The sequence below is a fragment of the Mustela erminea genome, chromosome X (assembly GCF_009829155.1).
Source record: "Mustela erminea isolate mMusErm1 chromosome X, mMusErm1.Pri, whole genome shotgun sequence".
Classification (NCBI taxonomy): Eukaryota; Metazoa; Chordata; class Mammalia; order Carnivora; family Mustelidae; genus Mustela; species Mustela erminea.
In genome coordinates, this window is record NC_045635.1 from 129,798,040 (window position 1) to 129,822,986 (window position 24,947).

General features: G+C 40.1%; 2 protein-coding genes across 5 annotated transcripts in view; one reads left to right on the forward strand and one right to left on the reverse strand.

The window, feature by feature from the left end:
- Positions 1 to 14,363, reverse strand: part of TMLHE (trimethyllysine hydroxylase, epsilon) — an 82,937-nt gene extending 68,574 nt beyond the window's left edge. For 2 of the 3 annotated variants that reach the window (XM_032330240.1, XM_032330241.1), the window contains exon 1: positions 14,186 to 14,363. The gene's annotated coding sequence lies outside the window, so the exon portion shown is untranslated. The remainder of the gene's footprint in view (positions 1 to 14,185) is intronic. The other variant, XM_032330242.1, reaches the window with a different exon arrangement.
- The window catches only part of SPRY3 (sprouty RTK signaling antagonist 3), a 159,109-nt gene continuing 147,777 nt past the window's right edge, over positions 13,616 to 24,947 (forward strand). For both annotated transcript variants that reach the window (XM_032330243.1, XM_032330246.1), the window contains exon 1: positions 13,616 to 14,029. The gene's annotated coding sequence lies outside the window, so the exon portion shown is untranslated. The remainder of the gene's footprint in view (positions 14,030 to 24,947) is intronic.

Here is a 24,947-nt window from a genome sequence, read left to right on the forward strand (position 1 = left end):
TAGCCACACAGGCGCCTCTAGGTGCTAAAATTCTAGAGAAAAATGAGGAAATGACGATGATAATAGCTAAGTCAGGAGTCATAGCTGACAGCTGAGTAAGGGCACCTGGCAATGTGGATTCAGAATGAATAAATGAACCCTAACCCTTAAACTGTATAACATACTTCATGCACTTTGTTTCAAACAGCTTTTTTATTTTTTTTTAAGAAATGACTTTATTAATTTATTTCACAGAGACAGGGTGAACAAGCAGAGAGAGCAGCTGGCACAGGGAGAAGCAGAAGCTCTAACCCTAACCCTAACCCCACTGAGCAGGGAGCCCAATGCCAGGATGGATCCCAGGACCCAAGACTTAACTAACCAAACACTGGTGCTTCACTGACTGAGCCACCCAGGAAGCCCTTAACATAATTATTGATATATTTGAGTTTAACTCTCCTATATCAATGTTTTCTTCCTGTTTATCTTGCCTGTTTTGTTACCTTTCCTATCTTGCTTTGTTCTGCACTGATAACGTTAATTTGTATTACCATTTCCTCCTTTGTTTACTTGTTAATTATACATTCTTTTACTGGCTTTAAAAAGGACTTATTCTACAGCTTACAACATGTATCTTTGATTTATTAAATTATAATGAAAATTAGAAAATTTATATTGACTCCATTTCTGCTCTTTCCACAACTATACTCTATTGTGTATTTTAATTAACATACACATATCCCACACAACATATTATCTTTGTTTTATATAATCAATGGACATTCAGATCTACCCACATATTTAACTTTACCATTGTACTGCTTTCTATCATATAGCTCCAAGCTTTTATTTGGGATCATTTTGCTCCTGCTTGAAGATCATTAATATATCCTTTGGAGTTTAGTGGCAGATTCCCTAAGTTTTGGACCATGTAAAAACACCACGTTACCTTTTTTTTCCCGGTGTTCCAAAATTCAGTTTATCACCACACCCACTACTCCATGCAATCCATGCCCTCCTTAATACCCACCACCAGGCTCACCCAACTTCCTACCCCTCTTCCAAAACCCTCAGTTTGTTTCTCAGAGTCCACAGTCTCTCACACACAGACTGTTTGTTTTTCAAAGATATTTTCACTGGATATAGAAATTTAGATTGGCAGTTACCCGGTCCAGCATTTTGAAAATACCATTCTAGTATCTTCATGTTGTTTTTGTTGGGAAATCAATGCCAATCTAATTGCTCCTCCTTGTAAAGTAATACATCTTTTTTCTCCAACTGCTTTTCTGTTTTCTTCTTTTTATTTTTTAGCAGTTTTTTATAAAATACAGCTAGATTAGGTATGCTTTGTATTATTCTTCTTTGAATTACAAGACGTTTTTAATCTATGACTTGATGATTATGATAAGCATAATTCTAAAATGACATATGGTGACCCTTGCCAAATTATAATCCTTTCCCCTAGTGTATGAATATGATGGGATTTCACTTGAGTGATTAGGCAATGTATATGACACAGAGGACTTTAAGATCATTAGCTAGGCTGACCTACACCAGCAATCCCTTGAAATGGACAGGCCCTTTCTGGTGAAAGATATTTGAAGCCAGAGAGGGATTTGCTGTGAAGGAGATTCTCCATTGGCTTTGAGAGTGGAGGGGACTATAAGACAAGTAATGCACGCGGTCTCAAGGAGATGAGAGTGACGACCAGATGATGTGCGAGAAGGAAACAGCAGCCTCAGTCCCACAGCCATGTGGGACTGAATCCGGCCAACAATGTGAAAGAAGCTAAATGTGTGGATTCTAGCCAGAAAAGAAGGCAAGAAATCGGCAGAAGACAGGAACAGACATTTACCCAAACAAGACACACAAATGGCCAACAGACACTTGAAAAAAGACTCCACATCACTGGGTATCAGGGAAATACAAATCAAAGCCATGATGAGATACCACCTCACACCTGTCAGAATGGCTAAAATTAACCAGTCAGGAAATGACAGATGCTGGCGAGGATGCGGAGAAAGGGGAACCCCGTACGCTGTTGGCAGAAATGCAAGCTGGTGCAGATACTGCAAAACAGCATGGAGGTTCCTCAGACAGTTGAAAATAGAGCTACGCTATGACCCAGCAATTGCACTACTGGGTAATTACCCTAAAGATACAAATGTAGTGATCCAAAGGGGCATGTGCACCCGAATGTTTATAGCAGCAATGTCCACAATAGCCAAACTATGGAAAGACCCTAGATGTCCATTAACAGATGAATGGATAAAGAAGATGTGGTTCATATATACAATGGAATACCATGCAGCCATAAAAAACCCCGAACTTGGGGCACCTGAGTGGCTCAGTGGGTTAAGCCTCTGCCTTTGGCTCAGGTCATGATCCCAGGGACCTGGGATCGAGCCCCTTATCGGGCTCTCTGCTCAGTGGGAAGCCTGCTTCCCCCTCTCTCTCTGCCCGCCTCTCTGCCTACTTGTGCACTCTCTCTGTCAAATCAATAAATAAGATCTTTTTTAAAAAAGCCACAAAAACCCCCAAACTCTTGCCATTTGCAATGATGTGGATGGGACTAAAGGGTATTATGCTTAGTGAAATTAGTCAATCAGAGAAAGACAGTTATCATATAATCTCCCTGATATGAAGAATTAAAGAGGCAATGTGGGCGGTTTGGGGGGTAGGGAAGGAAAAAAATGAAACAAGATGGGATCGGGAGGGAGATAAACCATAAGAGACTCTTAATCTCAGGAAACAAACTGAGGGTTACTGGGGGGGGGAGGGGGAGAGATAGGATGGTTGGGTTATGGACATTGGGGAGGGTATGTGCTAAGGTGAGTGCTGTGAAGTGTGTAAGACTGATGATTCACATACCTGCACCCCTGGGGCAAATAATACATTATATGTTAATTAAAAAAAGTTTTGTTAAAATCTTGATGAAATTTAATTCATTCATTTAATGTACACTATGTCTGCCATATTTCCATAAATTACCTCTAATAATATTTTTAAAAATAAAATTACATTTTTGTGGAATGTCCTTGCTGATAACACTTTGTAATTATCTAAGTACACACTTTCTTGAAATCTGTTCTAGGATCTAAGCCTGGAGATATTTAGTTTATGGATTAGTAGACTGAAAATTCTCCCTTAGAAGTTTTACATAAATTCAGTCATAAAGCACTTCTCTTATTCTCCTTAATTCCTTTGATCATTGAAGAGTAGTCTAATGATATCATCTGAGTTATAGCTTACCCATGTCAGGACACATATACTTTTTCTTTCTGAGAACACAGGCAAAATGTTGTTCTTGTTGTCTTTGCAAATATGCATTTCTATAAGCCTGAGGTAATTTTGGGCCTTATGCTTGCAAATACTAATCCTTTAGGCACATGTCACCTGTTATATTCCTCCTTCTTTTCCACCTTTTGTATTAGTATTCTTTTAAAATAGGAACTATGAGCTCATTGTAAAACTTCCTATGTAGTCCCATGGTTTCCTTCATTTCTCCTTTTATAGAATAATTTGCTGTTTCATAGTCAAAATTATGTTTTTGAGAGCTTCCCAACCTTTAGAGTCTAAAATCATCTTAATGTAAATTAAGGTCCAACAAGTATCAATCACAATAACGGAAACTTTTGGAGAATAGCCATAGCTAGAAATTCTAGTCAGAGTAGGCAATTACATAATAGGTCAATTTGAATCTTTTCATGGTTATTACTAAGGAAGAAGCATTACCTCCTGAAAGGCTTAAAGCCAAGAATCCATTTAGCTCCCATCAATTTTTCCTTCCAAATGTGTCTCAGATTTGTCCTTCTTTTTCCATTCCTATAGATGCCTTCATCACCTCATACCTGGACTACTGCCATAGACTAGATGGTTTCCTTGCCTGTGGTCCATCCATATTCCAATCTATTTTCCGTACTATTGCCAGATTAATCTTCTTAAAACTCTTTCATCATGTCACTCTCTGGCCTGAGACCTAGCTCAAATGTCACCTTTTTTTTGTAAAATCTTCCTAAATGCCCTCAGAAGAGTTAATAGCTGCCTAGTCAATGTTTTCACCATTCTTTGTGCATACCCTTATTCGGGCATTTACAACATGTGTAATAATCACCTGTTTAGTCATTTTTTTCTCCCTATTTGCTGAGAGCTCCTTGAGGGCAGGCAAAAGGACTGAGTCATCTCTTTACAAAGGCTTTACATAACTGGCTCCATCTTGCCCCACGACCTCAGGATCTTTACATGTGTTGTTTCCTCTGCCTACCATGTTTTCCCTCTTATTCTTTCTACTCATTCTTCAGGTCTAAGATTAAAAATCAAATCACTGGAAAAAAACTTCCCCGACACTCTTAACTAATTAGTTAATCAACTCATTTAAAAAATCTTTATTGGGTGCCAACTTTCTGCCCGGCAGTATTTTAGGTACTCGGGATATATAAGTGAACAAAAGAGACAAAAAATCCTGCTTTCATGGAGTGTATCTTCTAATGAGAGGAGGCATATGATTAAAGATAAAAATAATACATAAGTAAATTACATATTATAAGATGATAGGAGCTATTAAAAATCAAGCAGGAAAAAGGGGTATGCTGGAGGTAGTAGGAGTTTTAAATATGCTGGTAAGGGTAAATCTCTTTGAGAAAGATGACTTTTGACCAATGAGGGAGTTAGTCATGAAGATATCTGGTGTAAAGTAGGTCAGTGCAAAGGTTCTAAGCTGGGGCTGTATCAGATATACTTTTATCCTCCTTTTAAAGGTAACTTGCTATTGCTGTCCTTCATGAGCCATAATGAAATTTGCTAGTATTCTCTTTTTGCCTCTCCTTCCTTCTGACCCAGCCTCTAATTTAAACATGTATTTTCTTTTTTTTTTAATATTTATTTATTTGAGACAGAGATCAAGCAAGCACATGAGTTGGGGGGGGCATAGAGAGAGGGAGAAGCACTCACCACTGAGCAGGGAGCCCAATGCATGACTTGATCCCAGGACCATGGGATCATAATCTGAGCTGAAGGCTGACACAACCAACTGAGCACCCAGGCGCCCTAAACTTCTATCTTCTTACTCCTAGTTAATATCTATGATGTTATCTTCCTTCTACACCCACTTTTGTTGCTTGTGTAATACCTACATTTCAGAGTATGAAATATTTGCCTCTCTTCTGTTATTTCATCACCATCATTTATTCTTAGCTTTACAGGTAAATATAGTTACAGATCACCATCAAATGTACGCCAAATGTCTCCTATGATTTCTTGGTTATCTGAAGCTTTTTTATTTTCATTAAATTCTTTAGTGAGGCATCATGGGAATAATATTTCCTGAGTCTTACATATTCACTAAGGCTTGAATTTATGCATCTTCCTGTTGTTGAGCCCATCTCATTTATAACAAGTAGTTTTCTGGCAGCATTACCTTGATCCCCAAACCAGGCAAAGACCCCACCAAAAAGGAGACTTTCGGACCAATATCCCTGATGAATATAGATGCTAAGATTCTCAACAAAATCCTCACTAATGGGATCCAACAGTACATTAAAAAGATTATCCACCATGATCAGGTGGGATTTATCCCTGGGTTGCAAGGGTGGTTTAACATTGGCAAATCAATCAATGTGATAGAACAAATCAATAAGAGAAGAGGGAAGAACCACATGGTCCTCTCAGTTGATGCAGAAAAAGCATTTGACAAGATCCAGCATCCGTTTCTGATTAAAATGCTTCAAAGTATAGGGATAGAGGGTACATTCCTCAACTTCATAAAATCTATCTATGAAAAACCCACAGCAAATTATCATCCTCAATGGGGAAAAGCTGACAGCCTCCCCTTTGAGATCAGGAACACGACAAGGATGACCACTCTCGCTACTCTTGTTCAACATAGTACTAGAATTCCTAGCAACAGCAATCAGACAACAAAAGGAAATAAAAGGTATTCAAATTCGCAATGAAGTCAAACTCTCTCTCTTCGCAGAAGACATGATACTTTATATGGAAAAGCCAAGACTCCATCCCCAAACTACTAAAACTCATACAGCAATTCATTAATGTGGCCGAATACAAAATCAATGTACAGAAATCAGTTGCTTTCTTATACACTAACAATGAAAATACAGAAAGGAAAATTAGAGAATCAGTTCCATTTATTATAGCACCAAGAACCATCAGATACCTGGGAATAAACCCAACTAAAGAGTTTGTAAAGGATCTGTACTCAAGGAACTACAGAACACTCATGAAAGAAATTGAAGAAGACACAAAAAAATGGAAGACCATTCCATGCTCATGGATCGGAAGAATAAACATTGTTAAAATGTCTGTACTGCCCAGAGCAATCTGTACTTTCAATGCCATCCTGATCAAAATTCCACCGGCATTTTTCAAAGAGCTGGAGCAAACAATCCTAAAATTTGTATGGAACTAGAAGAGATCCCAAATTGCTAAGGAAATGTTGAAAAAGAAAAACAAAACCGGGGGCATCACGTTGCCTGATTTCAAGCTTTACTACAAAGCTGTGATCACCAAGACAGCATGGTACTGGCACAAAAACAGACACATAGACCAGTGGAACAGAGTAGAGAGCCCAGATATGGACCCTCAGCTCTATGGTCAAATAATCTTTGTCAAAATGGGAAAGAACAACCACTTGAAAAAAGACAGTCTCTTCAACAAATGGTGTTGAGAAAACTGGACCGCCACATGCAGAAGAATGAAACTGGACCATTTCCTTACACCACACACAAAAATAGACACAAAATGGATGAAAGACCTCAATGTGAGACAGGAATCCATCAAAATCCTTGAGGAGAACACAGGCAGCAACCTCTTAGACCTCAGCCGCATCTACTTCTTCCTAGGAACATCGCCAAAGGCAAGGGAAGCAAGGGCAAAATGAACTGTTGGGACTTCATCAAGATCAAAAGCTTCTGCACAGAAAAGGAAACAGTCAACAAAACCAAAAGTCAACTGAAAGAATGGGAGAATATATCTGCAAAGATGTATTAGATAAACGGCTATAAAATCTATAAAGAGCTTATCAAATTCAACATACCCCCAAAAAATTCCAGTCAAAAAATGGGCAGAAGACATGAACAGACATTTCTCCAAAGACATCCAAATGGCCAACAGACACAGGAAGAAATGCTCAACATTCCAGGACATCAGGGAAATACAAATCAAAACCACAATGAGGTACCACCTCTCACCGGCCAGAATGGCTGAAATTAACAAGTCAGGAAATGACAGATGTTGTAGAGGATGTGGAGAAAAGGGACCCTCTTACACTGTTGGTGGGAACGCAAGCTGATGCAACCACTCTGGAAAACAGTATGGAGGTTCCTGAAAAAGTTGAAAATAGAGCTACCCTACGACCTAGCAATCGCACTACTGGGTATTTACCCAAAGAATACAAACAGATACAGGCACCCATCCCAATGTTTATAGCAGCATTATCCACAACAGCCAAACCATGGAAAAAGCCCAGATATCCATTGACTGCTGAAGAGATAAAGAAGTGAGATAGATAGATCTATCTATCTATCTATCTATCTATATACATAATAGAATATTACTCAGCCATCAAAAAATTGAGATCTTGTCATTTGCAATGACATGGATGGAAGTAGAGAGTATTATGCTAAGTGAAATAAGTCAGTCAGAAAAAGACAAATGCCATATGATTTCACACATTTGTGGAGTTTAAGAAAGAAGACAGATGAACACAGGCAAAGGGAAGGAAAAATAAAATAAGATGAAAATTGACAGGGAGGCTAACCATAAGAGACACTGAACTCTAGGAAGTAAACTGAGGGTTGCTGGAAGGGAGGTTGCAGGGGGAGGGATAATTGGGTGATGGGCATTAAGGAGGGCACTTGATGTAATGGGCACCGGGTGTTCTATGCAACGGATGAAACACTAAATTCTACCTCTGAAATTACAAAAAAAAAATAAAAAGAAATTTTAAAAAGTGTAGGAGAATGAAAGATTTTCTCAGATAAACAAAAACTGAGAGAATTCAATCACCAGCAGTTTATGTCCTACAATAAATATTAAAAGAAGTTTTTCAGGGAGAGGAAAGTGATATATTATCAGAAACTTGTGTCTCCATTCAGAGGCAAAGGGCACCAGGAAAGGAATAAATAAAGGTAAAAATATTTTAGGTGTTCTTATTCCTAATTGTTTTAAAAAAGTAATAGTTTTAAGTAATAAAAGTAACAACGTGATGGGTAATTACAGAATATAAAAATTTAATGCTTAAAAGAAAAATCATAGATTAGAGGAAAGAATTAGGAGTATTCTGTTAATAAGGTTTATGCACCACATGTGAAGCAGAATAGTCTTATTTGGAAGTGGACTCAGATTAGTAAAAAATACATATATCATAAACTCTGGGCAAGCACTAAAGAAAACTTGAAAAAGTATAATTGAAATTTTGAGAAAGGAGATAAAAATGGAATCACATAAAATGTACAAGTAAAACAAGAGAAGGTGGAAAAGGGGCACCTGGGTGGCTCAGTGGGTTAAGCTTCTGCCTTCCGCTCAGGTCATGATCTCAGGGTCCTGAGATAGAGCCCCACATCGGGCTCTCTGCTCAGCAGGGAGCCTGCTTCCCCTTCTCTCTCTCTGCCTGCCTCTATGCCTACTTGTGATCTCTGCCTGTCAAATACATAAATAAATAATCTTAAAGGAAAAGGAGAAGGCAGAAAAAGAGGGCAAAAGGAAACAAGAAATTTGACATATGGACACGTTAACAAAATGGTAAATATAAATCTAAAAATATCAATAGTCACTTTATATATAAATGGTCTAAATATACCAATTACAAAAAAAGATTGTTAGTGTGAACTTAAAAAATGAAGATCCTCTTTATGTTTTCTCTGAGAAAGTGGGGTGTAGGGGGAATGGGTGAGCCTGGTGGTGTGTATTAAGGAGGAAACGTACAGCATAGAGCACTGGATGCCATATGTAAACAACGAATCATGGAACACTGCATCAAAAACGAATAATGTGGGGCACCTGGGTGGCTCAGTGGGTTAAAGCCTCTGCCTTTGGCTCAGGCCACGATCCCAGGGTCCTGGAATGGAGCTCCGCATTGGGCTCTCTGCTCAGCGGGGAGCCTGCTTCCTCCTCTCTTTCTCCGCCTGCCTCTCTGCCTACTTGTGGTCTCTGTCTGTCAAATAAATAAATAAAAATCTTAAAAAAAAAACTAATGATGTACTATATGGTGACTAACATAATTAAAAAAAGAAAAAAATTTTAAAAATAACAACTATATTGTTGGAGTTCCAATTTATTAAGATGTAAATCCTATTATATTAATAGGACAAAGGATGGAGGAGCAAAGTTTCCCTGTGTTACTAGAATTAAATTATTAATTTAAAATAGATTATATTACATTGATTACATGTTGTAATTCCCAGGGTAGTTAATAAAAAATAACTCCAGAAATTACTGTAAAAAACATCAAAAGTTCAATCACAGTAAGTTAACTTAATTACAGTAATTTTAATTATGATAAATGTAAACAGATCAAACAGTCCAATCAAAAGACAATGACTGTGAGACTTGATAAAAGAACAGAAAATCCAAGTATATGCCCTTCACATTGTACCCCATTTAGATGTGAAGAAATAAATAGGTTGAAGGAATAAGAGGGTGAAAAAGATGTATACAGTGCAAATGGTAACCATGAAAGAGCTGAAGTAGCTATGCTTAGAAAAAGGACATTTCATAATGATAGAAGGATCAATTCATCAGGAAGAGATAATAAATAGAAACATGTAAAATACACATTGACACAAGAAACTCTTCTCAACTCATTCTATGAGACTGGTATCTTACATCAAACAAGACAAATACATCCTAAGGAAAGAAAGAGACAGTGCAACGTCTCGAATGAATATGGATGCAAAATTCCTCAACAAAATGTTGGCCAACCAAACCCACCAATACAGGCATTTTATTCCACTTCTCTTGATTGTGCTTCACAGATACTGCATTTTTTTTTAATTGAAGGTTTGTGACAAACCCTGCATTAAGCTATTTTTCCAACAGCAGTTGTTCACTTCATGTCTCTGTGTCACTCACAACAGTTCAAAATTTTTCATTATTATTATATTTGTTATGATTTGTGATCAATGATATTTGATGTTACTATTGTAACTGTTTCAGTGCACCATGAACTGTACCCACAGAAGACAGTGAATTTAATAAATGTGTGTTCTGAGTGCTCCACTGACCAAGCATTCCCCCATCTCGCTCTCTCACCTTAGGCCTCCCCATTCCCTGAGACACAATAATACTGAAATCAGGCCTATGAATAACCCTACAATGGCTTCTGAGCACTCAAGTGAAAGGAAGAGTTTCATGTCTCTCACTTTAAATCAAGAGCCAAATATGACTGAGCTTAGTGAGGCATGTTGAAAGCTGAGACAGGTAGAAAGTTGGACCTCTTGTGTCAAACAGATAACAAGTGATAAAGACAAATAAACAGTTCTTGGAGGACCCTGCAAGTGCCACTCCAGTGAACACACAAATGATAAGAAAGCAAGAGTCTTATTGCTGATATGGAGAAAGCTTTAGTTATCTTCAAAGATGATCAAACCAGCCACAAGATTTCCTTCAGCCAAAGCCTACCCCAGAGCAAGGCCTTCACTCTCTTCAGTTCTGTAAAGGTTGAGGAAGGTGAGAAGGCTGCAGAAGAAAATGTGAAGTTAGCAAGAGCTTCGTTTATGAGGTATAAGGAAAGAAGCATGTCCGTAACATACAAGTGCAAAGTGAAACAGCAAGGGATCCTGAGGCTCAAGCTCAGATCATTAAGAAAGGTGGTTACACTGAACAAAAGTTTTCATGTAGATGGAGACCAAGTCCATTCCTACGTATCTACCTAAGACGACTGAAAACATGTTCAAAACTTGTGCATCAATGCCCAGAGCAGCCTTCTTCATGACTGCCAAAAGGTGGGAATAAACCAAATGTATATAAACTGATAAATGAATACATAAAATGCAGTATATACATACAGTAGCACATTAATCCACCCATCAAAAGTAATGAAGTAGTGATGCATGCCACATTATGAATGAACCTTGGAAACATCTTGCTCAGAATCAAGTTGCAAAAAACCACAGAAAGTGTATGATTCCATTTATATGAAATGTCCGAAAATAGGCAAATTCACAGGCACACAAAATGATTATATTGCCCAATGCTAGGGGCAGTAATAAGGATTAACTGCAAATGGGCAATGGACATGTTATTGAGGTGATGGAAATGTCAAAAACTGGGTTACAGTGATGTTTGTGACACTGAATAAATCTACTAAAAATCCTTGAAGGTTACACTTAAAATGGGTCAATTTTATGGTATATAAATTATACCTCAATACAATTTCTTCCTATTTTGCCAATACCCCTCCCCTCTCCTTACCCTCTGGTGACCACCAGTTTGTCCTGCATTTAATAGTCTGTTTTTGTGTTTGTCTTTTTTTTTTTTAATTTAGATTCCACATATAGGCGGAATCTGTTTCCACTCAAATTCCACCTACAAGTGGAATTTGTATGGTCCTCGTTTTTCTCTGTCTGACTTGTTTCAGTTAACACCATACCCTGTAGGTGCATCCAGGTTGTCCCAATACAAGAAATTTTAAAGACCCTCTGGGTAGTAGAGAAAAGAAAAGGAAGCTCATCTCTTCCACAACTTGTTAGGGGTCGTACAGAGCTCCCTGGGCTGTTGTGCAGTGTTCTGGTTGCTGTGGTATTGATAAGGAGTGGTGGTTTTCCCATGAGGGCCGAGGGCCAAGCAATGGTTTGGATCTTTGAAAAAAAAAAAAATATTTGAAATCACTAAACAAGCAAGCCACGGAGATGAAAAGTACAGCACAGGGAACAGAGTCCATAATGTTGTAATAACACTTTGCGTTGACGGATGGTGACTCCACTTGCGCTAGTGAGTACTGAGGAGTAGAGTACAGAATTGTCCAATCAGTGTGTCGTATGCCTGAAAAGAAGGTACCCGCTGTATATGAATGACCTCTCGATGACACATAAAAAAATCTTTTTAAGTAGATGCATACAAAACCATGTTGCTGGCTCAGTCTGGAGTGGCAGTGGGGACCAAGAGAAGAGGACGGGTTTAACAATATTCAGGAAGCAGAAGTGGCAAGATTTTGAATGGACTCTCTAGTGGGAATCAGGAGGAGAGAAGATGTCCCCGAGTCAGCATGCTTAAAGTGGAGTTCCTGTTCTCCTCCCAAACTTACTGTCTTCCCTCGCCGCTAATCTCCGTGAGTGGATCATCATGCTGGCACAGGGCAAGCATTCATTGATTGTCTTTGAGAGAATAAATGAATAGAGTAGAAATGCGGCCAAACAGAGCATTCATCGGTGCCTGCCAAGCAGCCGGTCCTAAAGTCACCCTCGAGGTCGGCTCAGCAGAAGTCTATCACCGTTTCCCTCTCAGTTGTCAACAGTTTGGAAAATCACCAGGTCCCGTGCCCAGAAGGACCCTCTCCTCCCTACCAGGCACCCCTTGCCTGGAACCTGCAGGTGTGGCGCAGGCCGCGTTTGGCCAGGAGCCTGTCATCCTGCGAGTCCTCTAGGGGAGTGCAGTGACAGACTGTATGGCCCCCCGTTTGGTGTCGTCCAAACAGGGTCACGATGGCACCCAGCTGGTGGACCTCTGTTCACTTTGGCTTCCACCCCAGAGAGACTTTTTGCACCACAGAAGCCTGTGGATCCGGCCCCTGCCCCCACCTTCATGCCCGCAGGCAAAAAGTACCACTGCCAGCAGCACTATGGACTCCAAGGGTCACTCTGCGTATTTTACTGCTTCTCCCAGGGGCGACAAGCAGAGATCCAGAACGGCTTCTGGCTTCTGGTGCAGATACCCAAACCAGGAAGTGCTCTGTCCCAGTGCAGATTTCCCAGAAATGAGAATGGGATGGGGCATGCTAAGGATGCCACTTCCCACCCCAACAGTTCTGGACTCAAAGCAACCCAGGAAAGATTACCTTCATCATACTACTTATCAGGTAGAGTATGACGTCTTTAAGTATGATGACAAATAAACATATTGACCTCTCCTGGCTGTGAAGATGACAGTGTTTTGCATAAGATAGGGTTGTCATTACCGTTTTAAGCAGTTCTTTGAGGTGAAACTGCAATGACATAATGTTGGTTCATAGTGTTTATAATTCTTCGTCTTCATAGTTACTGTAAAATAAACTGTAGTTTTTACTATCGAGATTCCTGAGAAGGCAAGCCAGCTAAGAAGAAAGTCTAAAAGAATGCTACATGGGAACGGTTTGTGCAAGTTTTCCTACATATGAAGGCTCGTTTTTACTTCAGCTACTGGTTAATAGTTAAATTACACAAGTCTTTTATGATGAGGCTTTTGCTGGACAGTGTATCGTATTCATTCAACACAACGTTTTCTTTAATCATCTGGTTAAAATGTTTAATAGTAAAGAATTCATCAAAGCAGTCGTTGGAGCTGACATTCAACCAAGGCACAGTAATGAACTCTTTTTTCCCCAGCTATCGGGTCCGTCAGTCGTTAGAACTGTTCACACGGTTTTTCAGCTTTAGTCAGGGAGAGCAGTTCCTCCACTAAGTTTCGCAGTGCGCTGCCCGGTCGCTCGCGACTCTTGCTAGGCACTGTCGCTCGGGAGGGGCAGACAAAGGGTAAAATCTGGGCAGAGAATACTAGTGGGTCTTAGAACGAGAGAAAGTCAGTGCTGCAGACTGCCGAATGCCACCTTTCACTCCACGGCCAAGCCGGGAAGCTCGAGCAGGTCGGGCACCCTGCGCCAGCTGGAGCCCCCCAGTCAGCGCCGGAGCCCGGGCGGAGAGGTCCGTGGAGCTCGGATCGAGGCAGGCTGGGCGTTGGCCCCGCCGCGGGCTTGCTCCGGCGCCTGCCGCCCCGGCCCACAGCTAGGCCCGTGTGGTCCTGTGCTCCCCCGCGGGCCGCGCTCGCCGCGCACCTGGCATGGAAACCGTGACGACAGCCCTGCGGCAAGGCGCGAGCGGCCTTCTCCTCCACCGGGGTTAAGGTAAGTACCACCGTCCTGGGGCCGAGCAGACGGGGTGGGAGCCGGCCCCACGCCCCCCGCGCCCCCCTCGCCAGGCCTTAAAGCGGGTGTCCGGGCAATCCCCACCGCCGCAGCCGCCAAACACACCCCCTCCCCGGTCGGTGGAACAGGACCCACCTGTGCGGGAGGTCGCGACTCCCAAGTCAGCCAAACGGGAGGAACTGCAAGCAGAGAGAGCTTCGGGAGGCAGCCTCGCGCCCGCCTTTGCCTTTTTCCCGGAGCCTTTCGCGCCCGCGCTCCCCTCCCCCAGGCCGCTGGGCCCGGCCGCCGAGAGGCCCCGCCCCGCTCCTTCCGGCCGAGCGCCGGGGGCGCCGCGTGCGCCTGGGACCGCGGCCTCTGCTGGGGCGCGCTGGGCGCTGGACTCTGGAGGGTCGCGGTCCGGTGCTCCAGTCGCCTTCGTTTACCAGCTGTGGAGATGCGGGCGCAGAGAGGAAAATGGACCCTAACCCATCACGAGGTTGCTTACTGAGGTTCTCTGGAACAATAATTCTTCCACTTCTTTGCACCACTTTCTTGAACTTAAGTCACATACTCCTCAGGGCTGCACTGCCACCAGTTCGATCCAGGGTCCACATACCGTACTTAAACCAGTACGCGCTAACAGGGAATGAGTCATTAGAACGCACGTCTTAATGCACATAGAAATTCAAGAGCGACACATAATACAAAACCACAATGAAACAGTATGTACGATGGAAATCCAAGTCAGAGGGAAAAAGATGTAGAGCAAAAACAAACGAATACACTGTACAGACATTGAAAAATGGGAAACAGCACCATTGCAGTTATTAGAGATGAAAAGTAATTAGTGTAATGTAAGACGGTGATGATAAAGGAAACTGTGTGTAGAAGTCAGGATCAACAAAAGAAGCAAATGCCTTCATACTTTCGCCTTGGAATGCTTTCTGTCAGAAATTCTACCCCTACTTGTTCTTTCGCGAAACTGCTACTCGTTATTTAGATTCTACCTGCTCCGTGAATCATTCTCTATTTTCCAGAATTAGTTTTCTGTTCTTTTCCATGGATTCAATATGCCCAGTGGATCTAGTACTGGCCTCCTGTGTAACAATTATCATTCAGGATTATAACTTCTCCCTTTGCATGCCTGTGTCCTTCAATGAAAAAATGGTCTCTTGAAACCAGAAACAAACAAACAAACAAACAAAACACGCGTTTTTCAAATTTCTTTTCCAAGACCCTAGCACAGAGTCTAAAAAGCAGGTGAAATTCTAGACCCAGGCTGCCGCCTACGGACGCCAGGCGCTGGATTCAACTCCGAGTATAAAATGGTAAACAAAAAGGAGACAGAATCAACGCCCTTAGGGAACTTAAAGAACTTATAGGAATTGGCCACTGCAAACAGGAAAATGGAAATTCCACACACAAGGACCATGATCAAAAGGCATGACAAACAGTCCTGTAATAGGAAGGACCATGACAGTAGCAATTAGAGTGAATAAGAACAATAAAGATAAAGTGAAATCAACAGATAGAAAGTATCCAGAAAGAGGCAAGAGATTGATAGATAAAACTTGTGAAATGTTGGAAAAAGAAGCCAGTTGCTTTAGTAATAGTAACTAACATTTATTAAACCCGCCTTATAGGCCAAATGCTGGCGTAAGGACTTTATATCAAACACTCGAAGTACCTGATATTATTATCCTTCCTCTAAGGATAAGGGAACTGGGGCACAGAAAAGTTGAGCAATTTTACCAGGATCCCAGAGCAGTTAAGTTTCAGGCCTAAGATTCAAACCTACGTAATCTGGCTCCAAACCTGACAGTAACTATAATGGAAGCACAAACAAAAACTACAAAGAAATCTTTCACAAAATATGTTCATTGTTCCCAGACATTTGGTATCTATGAGAAACAACACTAAGAACTTCAAGAAACAACACCCTGGAGTCAAACTGTAATGCCCTAGATGGAAGACTTCAGTTGGTATTGGCAGTGATAGTGGTGCCTTTTGTAGGTGATACCATCAAGCAGTGATGGGCGTAACATGCGGGATCAGCAGCCAGAGTAGATGAGGAAGAAGAGAATGTCTCCAGCGCGACTTTGTGAGACACACAGGAGACTTTGGGCAAAGGACTTTACCTCTCTGATCCTCAATTTCTGATTTCACAAATAGACATAATGATAGTAACTATATTATACGTTGTGATGGTTAAGTGAGACAATGTGTACAAAGTAGCTAGTATAAAGTATATATTAAACATTATAACATGATAGGAGCCATTAAAAAAATCCAGGAGAAAAAGGGCATGCTGGAGGTAGTAGGAGTTTTAAATATTCTGGTAAGGGTAAATCTCATTGAGAAAGATGTGTATAAAGTACCTAGCCAGGAGTACCTGGGTGGCTCAGTGGGTTAGAGCCTAGGCCTTGGACTTGGGTCATGGTCCCACGGTCCTGGGAATGAGACCCGCATCGGGCTCTCTGCTCAGCGGGAAGCCTGCTTTGCCCTCTCTCTCTGCCTGCCTCTCTGCCTACTTGTGATCTCTCTCTGTTGAATAAATAAATAAAATCTTTGAAAAAAAAAGTACCTAGCCATGTCTGTAAATGCTCAACAAGTACTGGCTGCTGTGATTACAATGATGAACACTATGATGACGCATTTTAGTGACTGACTAGATAAGATGTGGTTCAGGTGCAGCTGGAGGAAGGTACCAGGAAATAGCAGATAAATATTGAGTGGTAAAACAAAAGTTTATTTCCTCCACATAATAAGTGCATCAGGCACTTATTATTCTGTGTTAAACTGTGTTAAACTGTTAAACTGTTCTGTGTTAAACTGTTTACTTGTTGATTCCCCTTGTTACAATTCGTATGTGCTTGTGTGTGTGAAGTAGCTAACACTGTCTAGTGCAGAGTGGGAACTTGAAAAACATTTTTTGGATGAGTGAATTAATGTCTGAACAAAAATCAATAGGCACTAATGTGCTAAAAAAAAAGAAAGACTGGGTAGTATCTGGGTCCTTTTATGTTTTAGCCACCCAGGCCTTATGATCCTAGAATATACCAAGCTTGTTCCTGCTCTACTTCCAAAAATATAATCTGCTCATGTATTTGTCTCCATCTACGCTGATACCACTTGAGGCCAATGGTTGGCAATTTTTTTCTGTAAAGGGTCAGTTAGTAAATATTTTAGGCATATAGTCTCTGCCTGTCACTACTGGATTCTGTGTTCACTGAGCAAAAGCAACCACAGACAGCACTGAAATTATGAGTGGGAGTGTACTCCATTACACTTTACTTACAAAAATGGGCAAGAGGTAGAATTTGGCCTGCAGACTGTAAGTTGCCAACCTGCCGTAGACCAAATTAACACCATTCCTGTATGGACTATTATATATTATATAAGACTGATGTGTAGGAGCTCTCATCTTTGGCCAACATCTATATCTTGGTTTTATCAGTATCTTAAGAAAGAAAAAAAGATTCATATTAAAAGTAACCTTCATTATATAACTAAAAGTGACTTTTAATCAGAAAATAAATATTCCGGGCATGGTGCAATGTTGAATTTGGCTGAGGCTTTGGTCTATGACAACAATTCTATAGATTTCATACAGAAATAAATAAATGCTAAAACTCAAAAATTATCTAGGCCATGCAAAATTCTCTGCATCTACTAAAGGATAAAAATTTGGTAAACACTGAAAAGTATGTCATTTTGCATCTGAGGCTATGAACATGGTATGAACATTTCTGACTAAACAGAAATATGACTCCGCACAAACTCAGTAGCCTGTACACTAAGTTTTGCAGTGAAGAGGTATGTCAGTAGTTGAAAGGGACAAAACCTACCTGAAACTAATTTAAGTGAAAGAGAGAAGTTTGTGGAAAGATAATTGTGTGTCTCATAAAATTTAAGGAGTGTAGCAGTCAAAATTTGGAAAGGACAAGGTACAGATAGCCCTCAAGAATGCCCAAAACCAAGTATTCAAATGCCATATGGCTCTCTCATTATCTTATCAGTATTCTCCCTGTACATTTGTGCTTGCTTTCGCTCTTTCTCCCTCTGTCTCTCCTCTTTCTCTCTCTCTCCCTTTCTTTCTCTCTCCTCCCCCACCCCCCACAATCTCCTTTGTTTCTCATGTCCATACAATAGGAAGTATGGTTATTGAACCATAATTCCTAAATTATGGTTCCTAAATTTTCATCTTACAGCTTCAGCCACTGGAGAGAGACACTATGCCACATTGGGTCCCCTGAAAAGCAGATGCCAAGTTGGAGTTACAAGTCCAGAGATATACTGTGGGTAATGATTACGAAGATAAAGAGGAAGAGCAGGAGTAGGCGGGGATAGAATTCAGACCACATTACAGGTCTGATGCTTGTTAAAGGAGAAGAAATTTAGGAGAAATGGGTAGGAAGTGCCTCAGCTTGCAGTGCAACTCTATGGAAGTCCCAGCCAGCCCAACTGGGAACCTAGAGCAAAAATCGCTAATTATAAGAATCCCACATTAGGCCTAAATGGTCCTAGTATCCCCTTTGTGCTCAGAAATCGCCTGTAAATGCCTAGGATGGGAATGGCCTTGCATCAAATGATAAAAAAAATACCCTCAAAGTGTCATACCTGGAGGCTATTGTCTGACTTCACTACTCACAGCAGGTTTTTTTTTTTGTTTGTTTGTTTGTTTTTTTAGAATTTTTATATATTTATTTGACAGACAGAGATCACAAGTAGGCAGAGAGCCAGTCAGAGAGTGAGAGGGAAGCAGGCTCCCTGCTGAGCAGACATGGGGCTCCATCCCAGGACCTCGGAGATCATGACCCCAGCCAAAGGCAGAGGCTTAACCCACTGAACCACCCAGATGCCCCGCAGGTTTTCTCTTGAAAGAAAATCTGAAAGGCACCTGCCATAGACACTATGGTCCCATATCCATAAATATGAGAGAGGGATTCATCACTGAAGTTTAAGTCTGGTGCCCATCCAAGGCCAATTAATTGTAGCTAAGTGAGTGATGCCACATTATAATAAAAGGTGACCAATCATCCAATTTTGCCTGAGACTGAGAGATTCCCTAGGATGTGAGACTTTGCTCAAACTGGGATACACGAGGTTAAGCTGGGAAGGTTGGTTATCTTAGTGGTATTGATGTTAATCGGCATGGGAAAAGCATTTAAGACAATCCTATAGGATTGTGTACTCTATAAACAATTATATTTTACTGCATTTATGGAGGAAATTCTATGGTGTAGTGGTTTTATTGCATTAGGAGAATTTATGAAGGTCTCAGAACTATTCCCTTGACAATGCCAAAGATTTCAACTTTATTTCTTGTCATGTTCACTCTCTTGTGCATTTATACATGCTTCATCCATCTAGACTACTTTTCTCACTGAAACCTGCTTATCGTTCTTACCACTGTTAGAGAGAAATGCCTCTTCCCCATTGCTTTGGTTTCTACAGGAAGGAGTTCTGTAAATGAAGATTAAGTCATATAATAAATGCTAAGCTCCTATCTGGAGCCTGAAATAAAGTAAGAGCTTGCATTAGTCACAACAACAGTCGTGCAACAGAAGCTGAATCTCCATGATTTAAGTGAAAAAAAAAAAGTTAAATAAATCTATATCTAAATCTACAACACCTGCTATTACAAAAATCATGAAATCTCATAAAATATGCAAGAAGACTTTTTACAGGTATTGAACAATAGTCAGCAAACAACTGTGATCTACAGTAGAAGAGAAACTCACAATGTAAACCCCCAGAATCACCCCATTCCTCGCCTGGTGTCAATTTTCTGACCCCCAACATAGAGATGAGCTTGGCAGTCTCAGTAAGCTCAGGAGGCACAGATCAGAGTGTGGAGTAGCTAAGCAGCTGAAATCTGTGGAAACAGTCATTAGGGAAGACAAAACTGTGCATATGTTGGAAGGGTAAATACATATCTTGGGGTTTATAGCAAATCTTTAAAAATAGGGAAGAGGGTATAGAACTTAGAACTCTTGGTTTCAAGACTTACTGTAAAGCTACACTTATCAAAACTGTGATACCGGAGTAAGAAACAAATAAGTGAATGGAACAGGTTAGAATCCAGTAGTACACCTACACATATGTGGTAATTTATTATTATCATTATTATTATTATTATTATTATTATTTTGGTTTGTTCAACCATTAACACATCAAAGAACATTCAGGCTGTTTCCAATATTTTTCTTTTTTTAAACATCTTATTTATTTATTTGACGGAGAAAGAGAGAGAGAGAACACAAGCAGGTGGAGTGGGAGAGGGAGAAGAAGGCTTCTGGCTGAGCAGGGAGACCAATGCAGGGCTCCATCCCAGGACCCTGGGATCATGACCAGAGCCAAAGGCAGATGCTGAAACAACTGAGCCATGCAGAAGCCCCTCTAGGATTTTTCTACTGTGAATAAAGTTGCTATGAACATTCATATACAGGTTTCTGGGTAAACAATAATTCTGGGCTAAATGCCTAGGAATATAATTGCTGGATTATACAGTAGTTACATGTTTAATATATTAAGAAATTACCAAAGTATTTTCCAGAGTGGCTAAAACATTTTATATTCTCACCAGCAATGTATGAGATATCAATTTTGTATGCAACCTTTCCAACATTTTGTATTGCCAGTGTTTTTTTTTTTTTTTTTTTGCCACAAACCTTCGGTTTATTTATTTATTTTTACATTCGGTTTATTAAAAAAAAAAAGACAAACCAACAACGTAATATGTGCAAAATGGAATTAAATGAGGTATGCCTGTATGAGATTAATCCAGAGGTTTCCTAAGGAAGTAATTATATAAGCCAGGCCTCAGCTTCCTTCTACATAGCCCCACAAGATTACTTTTTTCTTTTAAGATTTATTTATTTATTTTAGAGAGGGAAAGAGAGAAAGGGAGAGAGCAAGTGCAGGGAAGGGCAGAGGAAGATGGAGAAAGAAACTTTAGCAGACTCCTCGCTGAGCTTACAGCCTGTCAGAGGGCTTGATCTCATCATCCTGAGATCATTACCTGAGCCGGAACCAAGAGTTGGACACTTCACCAACTGTGCCACCCAGGAGCCCCAAGATAACTTTTTTTTTTGCCTTGATCAATCAATACTTTTTATTTTTTTATTAACATATAATGTGTTTGTTTAAGGGGTACAAGTCTGTGATTCATCAGGCTTACACAATTCACAGCACTCCACATAGCACATACCTTCCCCAGCTGCCTTATCCCTCCTACCCCACCCCCAACTCCAGCAGCCCTCAGGTTGTTTCCTGAGATTAAGAGTCTTTTATGGTTTGTCTCCCTCTCTGGTTTCATCTTGTTTCACTTTTCCCTCTAGTCTCCCATGATCCTCTGTCTTGTTTCTCCAATTCCTCACATCAGTGAGATCACATTATAATTGTCTTTCTCTGACTGACTTATTTCACTCAGTGTAATACCCTCTAGCTCCATCCATGTCATTGCAAACTGGCAAGATTTTGTTTTTGATGGCTGCATAATATTCCACTGTATATTTTTTACCAATTCTTTATTGATTCATCAGATGATGGATATTTGGGCACTTTCTATAATTTAGCTATTGTTGATAATGTTGCTATAAACATTGGGGTGCATATATTCCTTTGAATTACTATTTTTTGTTCTATGCATAAATATCTAGTAGTGCAATTGCTGGGTCATAGGGTTTCTCTACTTTTAACTTTTTGAAGAACCTCCATACTGTTTTCCAGAGTGGCTGCACCAGCTTGCATTCCCACCAACAGTGTAGGATGGTTCCCCTTTCTCTGCATCCTCTTTAACACTTGTTTCATGTGTTGTTGATTTTAACCATTCTGACAGCTGTGAGGGTATATCTCATCATAGTTTTGATTTATATTTCCCTGATGATGAGTGACATTGAGCGTCTTTTCATGTGTCTGTTGGTATTGGAGGATTGTTTATCTGTAGTTGCTCAGAGTTTCAATTCTGATTATTTGTGAGCATGTTTTCTAAACAGATTTATTGAGATATAATTCATGTACCATACAATTCACACATTTAAAGTATATAGTCTAATGACTTTTAGTATAGTCAGAGTTGTGGATGCATCCATCATCACAACAACATTTAGAACACTTTTGTTACCCCAAAAAGAAACTGCATTCTTTAGACATAATCTCCCAACCCCCAAACCTGCCACTGGCAACCAATTCATTTTCTGTATCTAAAGATTTGCTTATTCTGATCATTTTATGTAAATCAAATGATGCAATGTGTGGTCATTTGTGGCTAGATTATTTGATTTAGCTTAATATTTTCAAGGTCGATTCATGCGGTAGCATGTATCAATACTTTATATCTTTATCTGATTGAACTTAATGTTCTACTGTAAGAATATGCTACATTTTGTTTATCCATTTTCCATTTGATGGACATTTAGGTTGTTTCTACTTTATGGCTTTTGTGAATAATGGTGCTATGAACATGTGCGTACAAGTTTTTGTGTGGAGATATGTTCTCTTTTCTCTAATAGTGGAATTTCTGGGTCTTGTGGTAATACTGTTTAACCATGTGAAGAACTGTGAGACTGTTTTCTACAACACCTGCATCTTTTTACATTTTCCCTAGCAATTTATAAGGGTCCCAATCTCTCCACATTTTTGTCAACACTTGTCATTTTCTTCTCTTTTTTAGTTGTTACTGTCCTAGTGGGAGTGATGTGGTATTATATTATGTTTTGGATTTGCAGTTTCCTAACGCCTAGGAATGGACATTGAGGTGTTTTACATGCATATTGGCCATTTGCATATTTTCTATAGGGAAATTTCTGCCAAATCTTTTGTCCATTTTAAAATTTGGTTATTTGTTATTTTATTGAGTTGTAAGAATGCTTTATATATTGTGGATACAAGGCCATAGTAGATATATGATTTTCAAAATACTCTTCCATTCTGTGCATAGTCTGTTCATAGTTTGTTTTTTTTTTTTACTTTTTTTTTAAATTTTTTATTTTTTATAAACATATATTTTTATCCCCAGGGGTACAGGTCTGTGAATCACCAGGTTTACACACTTCACAGCACTCACCAAAGTACATACCCTCCCCAATGTCCATAATCCCACCCCCTTCTCCCAAAACCCCTCCCCCCAGCAACCCTCAGTTTGTTTTGTGAGATTAAGAGTCACTTATGGTTTGTCTCCCTCCCAATCCCATCTTGTTTCATTGATTCTTCTCCTACCCACTTAAGCCCCCATGTTGCATCACCACTTCCTCATATCAGGGAGATCATATGATAGTTGTCTTTCTCTGCTTGACTTATTTCGCTAAGCATGATATGCTCTAGTTCCATCCATGTTGTCGCAAATGGCAAGATTTCATTTCTTTTGATGGCTGCATAGTATTCCATTGTGTATATATACCACATCTTCTTGATCCATTCATCTGTTGATGGACATCTAGGTTCTTTCCATAGTTTGGCTATTGTGGACATTGCTGCTATAAACATTCGGGTGCACGTGCCCCTTTGGATCACTATGTTTGTATCTTTAGGGTAAATACCCAACAGTGCAATTGCTGGGTCATAGGGCAGTTCTATCTTCAACATTTTGAGGAACCTCCATGCTGTTTTCCAGAGTGGCTGCACCAGCTAGCATTCCCACCAACAGTGTAGGAGGGTTCCCCTTTCTCCGCATCCTCGCCAGCATCTGTCATTTCCTGACTTGATGATTTTAGCCATTCTGACTGGTGTGAGGTGATATCTCATTGTGGTTTTGATTTGTATTTCCCTGATGCCGAGTGATATGGAGCACTTTTTCATGTGTCTGTTGGCCATCTGGATGTCTTCTTTGCAGAAATGTCTGTTCATGTCCTCTGCCCATTTCTTGATTGGATTATTTGTTCTTTGGGTGTTGAGTTTGCTAAGTTCTTTATAGATTCTGGACACTAGTCCTTTATCTGATATGTCGTTTGCAAATATCTTCTCCCATTCTGTCAGTTGTCTTTTGATTTTGTTAACTGTTTCCTTTGCTGTGCAAAAGCTTTTGATCTTGATGAAATCCCAATAGTTCATTTTTGCCCTTGCTTCCCTTGCCTTTGGCGTTGTTCCTAGGAAGATGTTGCTGCGGCTGAGGTCGAAGAGGTTGCTGCCTGTGTTCTCCTCAAGGATTTTGATGGATTCCTTTCACACATTGAGGTCCTTCATCCATTTTGAGTCTATTTTTGTGTGTGGTGTAAGGAAATGGTCCAATTTCATTTTTCTGCATGTGGCTGTCCAATTTTCCCAGCACCATTTATTGAAGAGGCTGTCTTTTTTTCCATTGGACATTCTTTCCTGCTTTGTCGAAGATTAGTTGGCTGTAGAGTTGAGGGTCTATTTCTGGGCTCTCTATTCTGTTCCATTGATCTATGTGTCTGTTTTTGTGCCAGTACCATGCTGTCTTGATGATGACAGCTTTGTAATAGAGCTTGAAGTCCGGAATTGTGATGCCACCAACGTTGGCTTTCTTTTTTAATATCCCTTTGGCTATTCGAGGTCTTTTCTGGTTCCATATAAATTTTAAAATTATTTGTTCCATTTCTTTGAAAAAGATGGATGGTACTTTGATAGGAATTGCATTAAATGTGTAGATTGCTTTAGGTAGCATAGACATTTTCACAATATTTATTCTTCCAATCCAGGAGCATGGAACATTTTTCCATTTCTTTGTGTCTTCCTCAATTTCTTTCATGAGTACTTTATAGTTTTCTGAGTATAGATTCTGTGCCTCTTTGGTTAGGTTTATTCCTAGGTATCTTATGGTTTTGGGTGCAATTGTAAATGGGATTGACTCCTTAATTTCTCTTTCTTCTGTCTTGCTGTTGGTGTAGAGAAATGCAACTGATTTCTGTGCATTGATTTTATATCCTGACACTTTACTGAATTCCTGTATAAGTTC